Raw genomic sequence first — 14,586 nt, 5'->3', positions numbered from 1 at the left:
CCATTGAGGGCAGAAGGACTGCTAAAATCCCAAGAAGAATGCAAGTGCCATTCCTTGCAAGCCTGCCATTGAGGGCAGAAAGACTGTTCATATCCCAAGATGAATGAAAGTGCCATTCTTGGCAAGTCTGCCACTGAGGGCCACGGGACTGGTCACATGCCAAGAAGAATGCAAGTGCCATTCTTAGCAAGCCTGAGTGCAGAAGGGCTGCTCATATCCCAAAAAGAATGAAAGTGCCATTCTTGACAAGCCTGCAATTGAGGGCAGATGGACTGCACAGATCCCAAGAAGAATGAAAGTGCCATTCCTGGCACGCCTGCCAATGAGGGCAGAAGGACTGCTCAGATCCCATGAAGAATGAAAGGGCCATTCATGCAAGCCTGCCATTGAGGGCAGAAGGACAGCTTAGATCCCAAGAAGAATGCAACTGCCATTCTTTGCAAGCCTGCCATTGAGGGTAGAAGGACTGCTCAGATCCCAAGAAGAATGAAAGTGCCATTCTTGGCAAGCCTGACATTGAGGGCAGAAGGACAGCTCAGATTGCAAGAAGAATGAAAGTGCCAATCTTTACAAGCCTGCCATTGAGGGAAGAAGAACTGCTAAGATCCCAAGAAGAATGCAAGTGGCATTCTTTGCAATTCTGCCATTGAGGGCAGAAGGACTGCTAGATCACAAGAAGAATGCAAGTGCCATTCTTGGCAAGCCTGCCACTGAGGGCAGAAGGACTGCTCAGATCTCAAGAAGAATGAAAGTGCCAATCTTTTCAAGTCTGCCACTGAGGCCCGAAAGGACTGCTCAGATCCCAAGAAGAACGCAAGTGGAATTCTTTGCAATTCTGCCATTGAGGCCAGAAGGACTGCTAGATCACAAGACAAATGCAAGTGCCATTCTTTGCAAGCCTGCCATTGAGGGCAGAAGGACTGCTAGATCCCAAGAAGAATGAAAGGGCCCTTTTTGGCAAGCCTGCCACTGAGGGCAGAAGGACTGCTCAGATCTCAAGAAGAATGAAAGTGCCAATCTTTTCAAGTCTGCCACTGAGGCCCGAAGGACTGCTCAGATCCCAAGAAGAATGCAAGGGCCATTCTTGGCAAGCCTGCCATTGAGGGCAGATGGACTGCATTGATCCCAAGAAGAATGAAAGGGCCATTCTTGGCAAGCCTGCCATTGAAGGCAGAAGGACTGCTCAGAACCCAAGAAGAATGAAAGTGCCATTCTTGGCAAGCCTGCCATTGAGGGCAGAAGGACTGCTCAGATCCCAAGAAGAATGAAAGGGCCATTCATGGCAAGCCTGCCATTGGGGGCAGAAGGACAGCTCTGATCCCAAGAAGAATGCAACTGCCATTCTTTGCAAGCCTGCTATTGAGGAAAGAAGGACTGCTCAGATCCCAGGAAGAATGCAAGTGCCATTCCTTGCAAGCCTGCCATTGAGGGCAGAAGGACTGTTCATATCCCAAGAAGAATGAAAGTGCCATTCTTGGCACGTCTGCCACTGAGGGCAGATGGACTGCACAGATCCCAAGAAGAATGAAAGTGCCATTCTTGGCACGCCTGCCATTGAGGGCAGAAGGACTGCTCAGATCCCATGAAGAATGAAAGGGCCATTCATGCAAGCCTGCCATTGAGGGCAGAAGGACAGCTCAGATCGCAAGAAGAATGAAAGTGCAAATCTTTGCAAGCCTGCCATTGACGGAAGAAGAACTGCTAAGATCCCAAGAAGAATGCAAGTGGCATTCTTTGCAATTCTGCCATTGAGGGCAGAAGGACTGCTAGATCACAAGACAAATGCAAGTGCCATTCTTTGCAAGCCTGCCATTGAGGGCAGAAGGACTGCTAGATCCCAAGAAGAATGAAAGGGCCCTTTTTGGCAAGCCTGCCACTGAGGGCAGAAGGACTGCTCAGATCTCAAGAAGAATGAAAGTGCCAATCTTTTCAAGTCTGCCACTGAGGCCCGAAGGACTGCTCAGATCCCAAGAAGAATGCAAGGGCCATTCTTGGCAAGCTTGCCATTGAGGGCAGATGGACTGCACTGATCCCAAGAAGAATGAAAGGGCCATTCTTGGCAAGCCTGCCATTGAAGGCAGAAGGACTGCTCAGAACCCAAGAAGAATGAAAGTGCCATTCTTGGCAAGCCTGCCATTGAGGGCAGAAGGACTGCTCAGATCCCAAGAAGAATGAAAGGGCCATTCATGGCAAGCCTGCCATTGGGGGCAGAAGGACAGCTCTGATCCCAAGAAGAATGCAACTGCCATTATTTGCAAGCCTCCCATTGAGGAAAGAAGGACTGCTCAGATCCCAGGAAGAATGCAAGTGCCATTCCTGGCAAGCCTGCCATTGAGGGCAGAAGGACCGCTGAGATCCCAAGAAGAATAAAAGTGCCAATCTCTGCAAGCCTGCAATTGAGGGAAGAAGGACTGCTAAGATCCCAAGAAGAATGCAAGTGCCATTCTTGGCAAGCCTGCCATTGAGGGCAGAGGGACTGCTCAGATTCCTTAAGAAAGAAAGTGTCAATCTTGGCAAGCCTACCATTAAGGGCAAAAGGACTGCTCAGATCCCAGGAAGAATGAAATTCCATTCTTGGCAAGCCTGACATTGAGGGCAGAAGGACTGCTTAGATCCCAAGAAGAATGAAATGTCAATCTTTGCAAGCCTGCCATTGAGGGCAGAAGGACTGCTAAAATCCCAAGAAGAATGCAAGTGCCATTCCTTGCAAGCCTGCCATTGAGGGCAGAAAGACTGTTCATATCCCAAGATGAATGAAAGTGCCATTCTTGGCAAGTCTGCCACTGAGGGCCACAGGACTGGTCACATGCCAAGAAGAATGCAAGTGCCATTCTTAGCAAGCCTGAGTGCAGAAGGGCTGCTCATATCCCAAACAGAATGAAAGTTCCATTCTTGGCAAGCCTGCAATTGAGGGCAGATGGACTGCACAGATCCCAAGAAGAATGAAAGTGCCATTCCTGGCACGCCTGCCATTGAGGGCAGAAGGACTGCTCAGATCCCATGAAGAATGAAAGGGCCATTCATGCAAGCCTGCCATTGAGGGCAGAAGGACAGCTTAGATCCCAAGAAGAATGCAACTGCCATTCTTTGCAAGCCTGCCATTGAGGGTAGAAGGACTGCTCAGATCCCAAGAAGAATGAAAGTGCCATTCTTGGCAAGCCTGACATTGAGGGCAGAAGGACAGCTCAGATTGCAAGAAGAATGAAAGTGCCAATCTTTGCAAGCCTGCCATTGAGGGAAGAAGAACTGTTAAGATCCCAAGAAGAATGCAAGTGGCATTCTTTGCAATTCTGCCATTGAGGGCAGAAGGACTGCTAGATCACAAGAAGAATGCAAGTGCCATTCTTGGCAAGCCTGCCACTGAGGGCAGAAGGACTGCTCAGATCTCAAGAAGAATGAAAGTGCCAATCTTTTCAAGTCTGCCACTGAGGCCCGAAGGACTCCTCAGATCCCAAGAAGAATGCAAGTGCCATACTTGGCAAGCCTGCCATTGAAGGCAGATGGGCTGCTCAGATCCCGTAGAAGAATGAAAGGGGCATTCTTGGCAAGCCTGCCATTGAAGGCAGAAGAACTGCTCAGATCCCCGGAAGAATTAAAGTGCCATTCTTGGTGCCATTGAGGGCGGGAGGACTGCTCAGATCCCAAGCAGAATGAAAGTGCCAATATTTGCAAGCCTGCCATTGAGGGCAGAAGGACTGCTCAGAACCCAAGAAGAATGAAAGTGCCATTCTTGGCAAGCCTGCCATTGAGGGCAGAAGGACTGCTCAGATCCCAAGAAGAATGAAAGTGACAATCTTTGCAAGCCTGCCATTGAGGGCAGAAGGACTGCTAAGATCCCATGAAGAATGCAAGTGCCATTCCTGGCAAGCCTGCCATTGAGGGCAGAAGGACATCTCTGATCCCAAGAAGAATAAAAGTGCCAATCTTTGCAAGCCTGCAATTGAGGGAAGAAGGACTGCTAAGATCCCAAGAAGAATGCAAGTGCCATTCTTTGCAAGCCTGCCATTGAGGGCAGAGGGACTGCTCAGATTCCAAGAAGAAAGAAAGTGTCAATCTTGGCAAGCTTACCATTAAGGGCAAAAGGACTGCTCAGATCCCAAGAAGAATGAAATGCCATTCTTTGCAAGCCCACCATTGAGGGCAGAAGGAGTGCTCAGATCTCAAGAAGAATGAAAGTGTCATTCTTGGCAAGCCGTCCATTGAGGGCTGAAGGACTGCTCAGATCCCAAGAAGAATGAAAGTGCCATTGTTTGCAATCCTGCCAATGAAGTCAGAAGGACTGCTCAGATCCCAAAAAGAATGAAAGTGCCATTCTTGGCAAGCCTGCCATTGAGGGCATATGGACTGCACAGCTCCCAAGAAGAATGAAATGCCATTCTTGGCACGCCTGCCATTGAGGGCAGAAGGACTGCTCAGATCCCATGAAGAATGAAAGGGCCATTCATGCAAGCCTGCCATTGAGGGCAGAAGGACAGCTCAGATCGCAAGAAGAATGAAAGTGCAAATCTTTGCAAGCCTGCCATTGACGGAAGAAGAACTGCTAAGATCCCAAGAAGAATGCAAGTGGCATTCTTTGCAATTCTGCCATTGAGGGCAGAAGGACTGCTAGATCACAAGACAAATGCAAGTGCCATTCTTTGCAAGCCTGCCATTGAGGGCAGAAGGACTGCTAGATCCCAAGAAGAATGAAAGGGCCCTTTTTGGCAAGCCTGCCACTGAGGGCAGAAGGACTGCTCAGATCTCAAGAAGAATGAAAGTGCCAATCTTTTCAAGTCTGCCACTGAGGCCCGAAGGACTGCTCAGATCCCAAGAAGAATGCAAGGGCCATTCTTGGCAAGCTTGCCATTGAGGGCAGATGGACTGCACTGATCCCAAGAAGAATGAAAGGGCCATTCTTGGCAAGCCTGCCATTGAAGGCAGAAGGACTGCTCAGAACCCAAGAAGAATGAAAGTGCCATTCTTGGCAAGCCTGCCATTGAGGGCAGAAGGACTGCTCAGATCCCAAGAAGAATGAAAGGGCCATTCATGGCAAGCCTGCCATTGGGGGCAGAAGGACAGCTCTGATCCCAAGAAGAATGCAACTGCCATTATTCGCAAGCCTCCCATTGAGGAAAGAAGGACTGCTCAGATCCCAGGAAGAATGCAAGTGCCATTCCTGGCAAGCCTGCCATTGAGGGCAGAAGGACCGCTGAGATCCCAAGAAGAATAAAAGTGCCAATCTCTGCAAGCCTGCAATTGAGGGAAGAAGGACTGCTAAGATCCCAAGAAGAATGCAAGTGCCATTCTTGGCAAGCCTGCCATTGGGGGCAGAGGGACTGCTCAGATTCCTTAAGAAGGAAAGTGTCAATCTTGGCAAGCCTACCATTAAGGGCAAAAGGACTGCTCAGATCCCAGGAAGAATGAAATTCCATTCTTGGCAAGCCTGACATTGAGGGCAGAAGGACTGCTTAGATCCCAAGAAGAATGAAATGTCAATCTTTGCAAGCCTGCCATTGAGGGCAGAAGGACTGCTAAAATCCCAAGAAGAATGCAAGTGCCATTCCTTGCAAGCCTGCCATTGAGGGCAGAAAGACTGTTCATATCCCAAGATGAATGAAAGTGCCATTCTTGGCAAGTCTGCCACTGAGGGCCACAGGACTGGTCACATGCCAAGAAGAATGCAAGTGCCATTCTTAGCAAGCCTGAGTGCAGAAGGGCTGCTCATATCCCAAACAGAATGAAAGTTCCATTCTTGGCAAGCCTGCAATTGAGGGCAGATGGACTGCACAGATCCCAAGAAGAATGAAAGTGCCATTCCTGGCACGCCTGCCATTGAGGGCAGAAGGACTGCTCAGATCCCATGAAGAATGAAAGGGCCATTCATGCAAGCCTGCCATTGAGGGCAGAAGGACAGCTTAGATCCCAAGAAGAATGCAACTGCCATTCTTTGCAAGCCTGCCATTGAGGGTAGAAGGACTGCTCAGATCCCAAGAAGAATGAAAGTGCCATTCTTGGCAAGCCTGACATTGAGGGCAGAAGGACAGCTCAGATTGCAAGAAGAATGAAAGTGCCAATCTTTACAAGCCTGCCATTGAGGGAAGAAGAACTGCTAAGATCCCAAGAAGAATGCAAGTGGCATTCTTTGCAATTCTGCCATTGAGGGCAGAAGGACTGCTAGATCACAAGAAGAATGCAAGTGCCATTCTTGGCAAGCCTGCCACTGAGGGAAGAAGGACTGCTCAGATCTCAAGAAGAATGAAAGTGCCAATCTTTTCAAGTCTGCCACTGAGGCCCGAAGGACTGCTCAGATCCCAAGAAGAATGCAAGTGCCATTCTTTGCAAGCCTGCCATTGAGGGTAGAAGGACTGCTCAGATCCCAAGAAGAAGGAAAGTGCCATTCTTGGCAAGCCTGACATTGAGGGCAGAAGGACAGCTCAGATTGCAAGAAGAATGAAAGTGCCAATCTTTGCAAGCCTGCCATTGAGGGAAGAAGAACTGCTAAGATCCCAAGAAGAATGCAAGTGGCATTCTTTGCAATTCTGCCATTGAGGGCAGAAGGACTGCTAGATCACAAGAAGAATGCAAGTGCCATTCTTGGCAAGCCTGCCACTGAGGGCAGAAGGACTGCTCAGATCTCAAGAAGAATGAAAGTGCCAATCTTTTCAAGTCTGCCACTGAGGCCCGAAGGACTCCTCAGATCCCAAGAAGAATGCAAGTGCCATACTTGGCAAGCCTGCCATTGAAGGCAGATGGGCTGCTCAGATCCCGTAGAAGAATGAAAGGGGCATTCTTGGCAAGCCTGCCATTGAAGGCAGAAGAACTGCTCAGATCCCCGGAAGAATTAAAGTGCCATTCTTGGTGCCATTGAGGGCGGGAGGACTGCTCAGATCCCAAGCAGAATGAAAGTGCCAATATTTGCAAGCCTGCCATTGAGGGCAGAAGGACTGCTCAGAACCCAAGAAGAATGAAAGTGCCATTCTTGGCAAGCCTGCCATTGAGGGCAGAAGGACTGCTCAGATCCCAAGAAGAATGAAAGTGACAATCTTTGCAAGCCTGCCATTGAGGGCAGAAGGACTGCTAAGATCCCATGAAGAATGCAAGTGCCATTCCTGGCAAGCCTGCCATTGAGGGCAGAAGGACATCTCTGATCCCAAGAAGAATAAAAGTGCCAATCTTTGCAAGCCTGCAATTGAGGGAAGAAGGACTGCTAAGATCCCAAGAAGAATGCAAGTGCCATTCTTTGCAAGCCTGCCATTGAGGGCAGAGGGACTGCTCAGATTCCAAGAAGAAAGAAAGTGTCAATCTTGGCAAGCTTACCATTAAGGGCAAAAGGACTGCTCAGATCCCAAGAAGAATGAAATGCCATTCTTTGCAAGCCCACCATTGAGGGCAGAAGGAGTGCTCAGATCTCAAGAAGAATGAAAGTGTCATTCTTGGCAAGCCGTCCATTGAGGGCTGAAGGACTGCTCAGATCCCAAGAAGAATGAAAGTGCCATTGTTTGCAATCCTGCCAATGAAGTCAGAAGGACTGCTCAGATCCCAAAAAGAATGAAAGTGCCATTCTTGGCAAGCCTGCCATTGAGGGCAGATGGACTGCACAGCTCCCAAGAAGAATGAAAGTGCCAATATTTGCAAGCCTGCCTTTTAGGGCAGAAGGACTGCTCAGATCCCAAGAAGAATGCAAGTGCCATTCTTGGCAAGCCTGTCATTGAGGGCAGATGGAGTGCTCAGATCCCAAGAACAATGAAAGGGCCATTCTTGGCAAGCCTGCCATTGAGGGCAGAAGAACTGCTCAGATCCCAGGAAAAATTAAAGTGCCATTCTTGGCAAGCCTGCCATTGAGGGCAGGAGGGCTGCTCAGATCCCAAGCAGAATGAAAGTGCCAATATTTGCAAGCCTGCCATTGAGGGCAGAAGGACTGCTCGGAACCCAAGAAGAATGAAAGTGCCATTATTGGCAAGCCTGCCATTGAGGGCAGAAGGACTGCTCAGATCCCAAGAAGAATGAAAGTGCCAATCTTTGCAAGCATTCCATTGAGGGCAGAAGGACTGCTAAGATCCCATGAAGAATGAAAGGGCCATTCATGGCAAGCCTGCCATTGAGGGCAGAAGGACAGCTCTGATCCCAAGAAGAATGCAACTGCCATTATTTGCAAGCCTCCCATTGAGGAAAGAAGGACTGCTCAGATCCCAAGACGAATGCAAGTGTCATTCCTGGCAAGCCTGCCATTGAGGGCAGAAGGACCGCTGAGATCCCAAGAAGAATAAAAGTGACAATCTTTGCAAGCCTGCAATTGAGGGAAGAAGGACTGCTAAGATCCAAAGAAGAATGCAAGTGCCATTCTTTGCAAGCCTGCCATTGAGGGCAGAGGGACTTCTGCTTCTGCGTACCAAGAATGGCACTTTCAATCTTCTTGGGATCTGTGCAGTCTATCTGCCCTCAATGGCAGGCTTGCAAAGATTGGCACTTTCATTCTTCGTGGGATCTGAGCAGTCCTTCTGCCCTCAATGACAGGCTTGCATGAAAGGCCCTTTCATTCTTCATGGGATCTGAGCAGTCCTTCTGTCCTCAATGGCAGGCGTGCCAGGAATGGCACTTTCAATCTTCTTGGGATCTGTGCAGTCCATCTGCCCTCAATGGCAGGCTTGCCAAGAATGGCACTTTCATTCTTCTTGGGATATGAGCAGCCCTTCTGCACTCAGGCTTGCTAAGGATGGCACTTGCATTCTTCTTGGCATCTGAACGTGCCCTCAGTGGCAGACTTGCCAAGAATGGCACTTTCATTCTTCTTCGGATATGAACAGTCCTTCTGCCCTCAATGGCAGGCTTGCAAGGAATGGCACTTGCATTCTTCTTGGGATCTTAGCAGTCCTTCTGCCCTCAATGGCAGGCTTGCAAAGATTGACATTTCATTCTTCTTGGGATCTAAGCAGTCCTTCTGCCCTCAATGTCAGGCTTGCCAAGAATGGCACTTTCATTCTTCTTGGGATCTGAGCAGTCCTTCTGTCCTAAATGGCAGGCTTGCAAATATTGGCACTTTCATTCTTCTTGGGAGCTGTGCAATCCATCTGCCCTCAATGGCAGGCTTGCCAAGAATGACACTTCCATTCTTCTTGGGATCTGAAAAGCCCTTCTGCCCTCAATGGCAGCCTTGCAAATATTGTCACTTTCATTCTTCTTGGGAGCTGTGCAGTCTATCTGCCCTCAATGGCAGGCTTGCCAAGAATGGCATTTCATTCTTCTTGGGATCTGAGCAGTCCTTCTGACTTCATTGGCAGGATTGCAAACAATGGCACTTTCAATCTTCTTGGGATCTGAGCAGTCCTTCAGCCCTCAATGGACGGCTTGCCAAGAATTACACTTTCATTCTTCTTGAGATCTGAGCAGTCCTTGGCAAGTCTGCCACTGAGGGCACGTTCAGATGCCAAGAAGAATGCAAGTGCCATCCTTAGCAAGCCTGAGTGCAGAAGGGCTGCTCATATCCCAAGAAGAATGAAAGTGCCATTCTTGGCAAGCCTGCCATTGAGGGCAGATGGACTGCACAGATCCCAAGAAGATTGAAAGTGCCATTCCTGGCACGCCTGCCATTGAGGACAGAAGGACTGCTCAGATCCCATGAAGAATGAAAGGGCCATTCTTTGCAAGCCTGCCATTGAGGGTAGAACGACTGCTCAGATCCCAAGAAGAATGAAAGTGCCATTCTTGGTAAGCCTGACATTGAGGGCAAAGGACTGCTCAGATCCCACGAAGAATGAAAGTGCCGATCTTTGCAAGCCTGCCATTGAGGGAAGAAGGAATGCTAAGATCCCAAGAAGAATACAAGTGCCATTCTTTGCAAGCCTGGCATTTAGGGCAGAAGGACTGCTAGATCGCAAGAAGAATGAAAGGGCCCTTTCTGGCAAGCCTGCCACTGAGGGCAGAAGGACTGCTAAGATCTCAAGAAGAATGAAAGTGCCATTCTTGGCAAGCCTGCCATTGAGGGCTGATAGACTGTTCAGATCCCAAGAGGAATGGAAGGGCCATTCTTGCAAGCCTTCCATTGAGGGCAGAAGGACTGCTCAGATCCCAAGAAGAATGAAAGTGCCATTCTTGGCAAGCCTGCCATTGAGGGCAGAAGGACTGCTCAGATCCCAAGAAGAATGAAAGTGCCAATCTTTGCAAGCCTGCCATTGAGGGCAGAAGGACTGCTCAGATCCCATGAAGAATGAAAGGGCCATTCATGGCAATCCTGCCATTGAGGACAGAATGGCAGCTCAGATCCCAAGAAGAATGCAACTGCCATTCTTTGCAAGCCTGCCATTGAGGAAAGAAGGACTGTTCAGATCCCAAGAAGAATGCAAGTGCCATTCTTGGGAAGTCTTCCATTGAGGGCAGAGGGACTGCTCAGATTCCCAAGAAGAATGAAAGTGCCATTCATTCCTGGCAAGCCTGCCACTGAGGGCAAAAGGACTGCTCAGATCCCAAGAAGAATGACATGCGATTATTTGCAAGCCTACCATTGAGGGCAGAAGGACTGCTCAGATGCCAAGAAGAATGAAAGTGCCATTTTTGGCAAGCCTGTAATTGAGGATAGAAGGAGTGCTCAGATCTCAAGAAGAATGAAAGTGCAATTCTTGGCAAGCCTTCTATTGAGGGCTGAATGACTGCTCAGATCCCAAGAAGAATGAAAGTGCCATTGTTTGCCATCCTGCTAATGAGGTCAGAAGGACTGCTCAAATCCCAAGAAGAATGAAAGTGCCATTCTTGGTAAGCTTGACATTGAGGGCAGAAGGACTACTCAGATCCCAAGAAGAATGAAAGTGCAATTCTTGGCAAGCCTTCTATTGAGGGCTGAATGACTGCTCAGATCCCAAGAAGAATGAAAGTGCCATTGTTTGCCATCCTGCTAATGAGGTCAGAAGGACTGCTCAAATCCCAAGAAGAATGAAAGTGCCATTCTTGGCAAGCTTGACATTGAGGGCAGAAGGACTGCTCAGATGCCAAGAAGAATGAAATGTCAATCTTTGCAAGCCTGCCATTGAGGGCTGAAGGACTGCTAAGATCCCAAGAAGAATGCAAGTGCTTTCCTTGCAAGCCTGCTAATGAGGTCAGAAGGACTGCTCAAATCCCAAGAAGAATGAAAGTGCCATTCTTGGCAAGCTTGACATTGAGGGCAGAAGGACTGCTCAGATCCCAAGAAGAATGAAATGTCAATCTTTGCAAGCCTGCCATTGAGGGCAGAAGGGCTGCTCAGATCCCAAGAAGAATGCAAGTGCTATTCTTGGCAAGCCTGCCATTGAGCGCAGAAGGACAATTCCGACCCCAAGAAGAATGAAAGTGCCATTCTTTGCAAGCCTGCCATTGAGCTATGTAGGTTAGAGCACATCTCTTATGACACTGTCTCTGCATAGTGCAGCCAGGCTCAGCTGCAGTGCCCTGTTTTCCATGTGAGCATCGGCCAGTAGCAGGCATATATGTGCCTGTGTTACCCTCCATGGGCCATAGCGACCTCTGGTCAAGTACATTCCAGTAGAGTAGATCATAGAGACGAACCTAGTGGAGGAAGCTGAAAGTGTCATACCAAAAACCTATTGGAAACACCAATTCCTCATCACCTTATGTTCAAGACAGCTTAAGTTATTCAACTGCTTTTGACAAAGAATAACCATAGTCGAATTGCAATGAAAGGTCCCACTCAATTGTATTGAGCAAATTCCCACTACAAAACTCAACAAAAATAGCAGGCATAAATGGTATCTGACACTCAAAATGCAATACTCCTACAGTACTTTAGCTATCCTGTATATTTCTTATGGTAAGATTGAGGCGATATTCCCCTGAGGTGGCGGGCCCACCCTGTGGGTAACGGCCTGTCGCACAAGTTAAGGGCCTGGGCAAAGCGAGGGTCCCTTAACAAGGTTGGCGGAAAGTTACCCATAAGGTGGGCCTGGCCACTCAGGGGCATAACGCCACTAGCACCCGTGTAGTGTGCTACATGGGTGCTAAATGTTTTTTTTAAAAGAATGTATGGTTTAAAAAAAAGAAAATATTATACCAACATGGCCACCAGGTAATTGGAAGGCAGGGATTCATATGGGGCCCCTCTTCCATTTCCAAGGCAGCCACATGGGGAAAAGAGCTGCAGCGGGTAAGTGGGAAGGGGGGAGGGAGAGGGAAAAAAAAGAAACACGGTTGGCAGGGGAAGAAGGCGGGCGGGGGAGCCAGCCATCAGGTGGCTTGGAATGCAGGCTTTCCCTGGAAGTGTCAGCCCGCATTCCTATCCAAGTGATTGGCTGACTCCCCTGCCCAGGGACCTTATGAATCTTCAACAGACTGTAGTACACCCAATGTTTAAAGTAATTCGATGATGAGGACAACATATCAATAGAAGGCGTGCCGTTATCCACATATAAATGCGGGATGAACGTATTTGGGTGATGTAGCCCTTGTTCAAGGGACTAGCTATTTTAATATAGACTTGTTGGTGACCCTGTATTTCTGCAGTGTAGAACGCACTCAGAGGAAATAGAAATATGTATTCCTGCTGAGCCCTTATTATAAGCATTCATGGCATTATTATACAAACTTTGCCCTGGTGCAACTGCACTTAGCACTGGTAGTGCAAAAACATATTCTTTTAATGTTTTTTTGCACCAGGGTAATGTATGCCCTCGTCCTAGTGAAATGTCCTGGTCCTAAATACACTGACAGTTTCATTTTTGCACTGGCCATTTTTGTCCTAGTGCTAATTGCACTTGCACGCATGCACAGTTTCTGGAATACCATTTGAAAATGATGGGATGGCCATGGATCCATGCTGAAGGAAAGGTATCGCATGCGACAGCCATCCAGGCTCACATTCGTGTACAATATTTTGCTGGAATGCAACCACTGCAGTAATAGTTGCCTTTCAAAATGCACATTAAGTGTGTCTTGTACTTTTGCTTTAAATTGACACTGATGAAAGAAATCAAATGTTCTTAAGATTCTCAGAGCGTAGTCTCTTGTGCCTGTGTTGCAATGAAAAGTAAGATTGGCGAGTCTCTGATGTGTGCCCCCTTAATGCCCCCTTGATAGTAATATCAAGTTTTTTTCAGTATTAGAATAGCATGAAATACTGAGAGGGATCAACTACGTCAAAATAAATCCATCTATAAGATCGTAAAACGATTCCCCAAAGTAATCCATCAGATGATCCAATCAGTGCAGCGCGCGTTGAGTTGTGTCGTTCGGATGCTAGTGTGTGTGTGTGTGTGTTATATCTAGGTGCCCCTGTGAATATACTCTGCCACATTTCGGACCCCGCGTTCTCTGTATCACTAACAAAAGCCATGCACTGTTCCACACACAATCTTACCTCTTACGCCTAGGTGAGAATTCAGCACTGTCGCTCAGTTGTAACGGCTCACATTTACATAAATAACACAATAAATGGAGCTTTTAATGTTGCGCTTCATGTCAGAGATCGCCCTCTGAACGCCAGACTTTGGCACTTTCTGTTGTCCTGCTTCCAAGACAAACACATTGCCCCTGAGCTAGCCTTCTGTCCCACATAGCTATATATTGAGCTCTGTTGTGTTCCACCACTGGGTGACCCTGGGATGGCGCATTGATTTTCCCATTTTATATTTAGGCGTCACGAGGATGGCACATTCCATTTGTACACTTTGAATGCCTTTGCGTTCTCATATCTAGGTGTCGCTGTAAAGGGCATTGCTGTGTACTCACATCTAGGTATCCCTGTGATAACGCACTGAATTCCCTCATCTCTTACTGTATTATATTCGCATATCTAGGTGTCGCTGTGAAAGGGCAGTACCTTGTACTCACGTCTAGGTATCCCTATGATAAGACACTGAATTCCTTCATCTCATACTGTATTCTATCCTCATATCTAGGTGTCACTGTAAAAAGGTAGTGCCTTGTACTCACATCGAGGTATCCTTATGATAATGCACTGAATTGCTTCATCTCATACTGTATTATATTCTCATATCTTGGTGTCACTTTGAAAGGGCATTGCCTTGTACTCAAATCTAGGTATCACTATGATAAGGCACTGAACTTCTTCATCTCATACTATATTGCATTCTCATATCTAGGTGTCGCTGTAAAAGGGAATTGATGTGTATTCACATCTAGGTATCCCTATGATAAGTCACTGAATTTCAGCCCAGAGGCATCGAAGCACTGTTACTTGTAGTTGTACTTAAGCTTGATTAAATGGTTCCATATGACACACGTGGTCTCTTGGTTGCAGATACATTGGTAATAAACAGTAGTGGATTGCAGTAGCACATTGCAAGTGGCATTGGAAAGTGGCTGTTGGGCTGGAAGGACGCTGTTTCAGCTTTCCCCCTGCTCGACTGCGAAAACGCCACCGTCGGCGAGAGGAAGCCCATTGGGAGTGTTTACCTGCCGTAACTCTACAACAACCAGCATTCAATGCTTACTTTGGCCACGCCCCCACAACCGTCCGCATCTGATTGGTTTTGTTTATTTACTGGGGCGTTCGCGCATTGCGCGCGCGCATTGCAAGTGGCATTGAAAAGTGGCTGTTGGGGTGGAAGGACGCTGTTTCAGCTTTCCCCCTGCTTGACTGCGAAAACGCCGCCGTCGGCGAGAGGA

The sequence above is a fragment of the Ambystoma mexicanum genome, chromosome 14, assembly GCF_040938575.1.
Source record: "Ambystoma mexicanum isolate Mex_15411 chromosome 14, UKY_AmexF1_1, whole genome shotgun sequence".
Lineage (NCBI taxonomy): Eukaryota > Metazoa > Chordata > Amphibia > Caudata > Ambystomatidae > Ambystoma > Ambystoma mexicanum.
The sequence above is the reverse complement of the archived record's forward strand: the minus strand, read 5'-3'. Positions refer to the sequence as shown.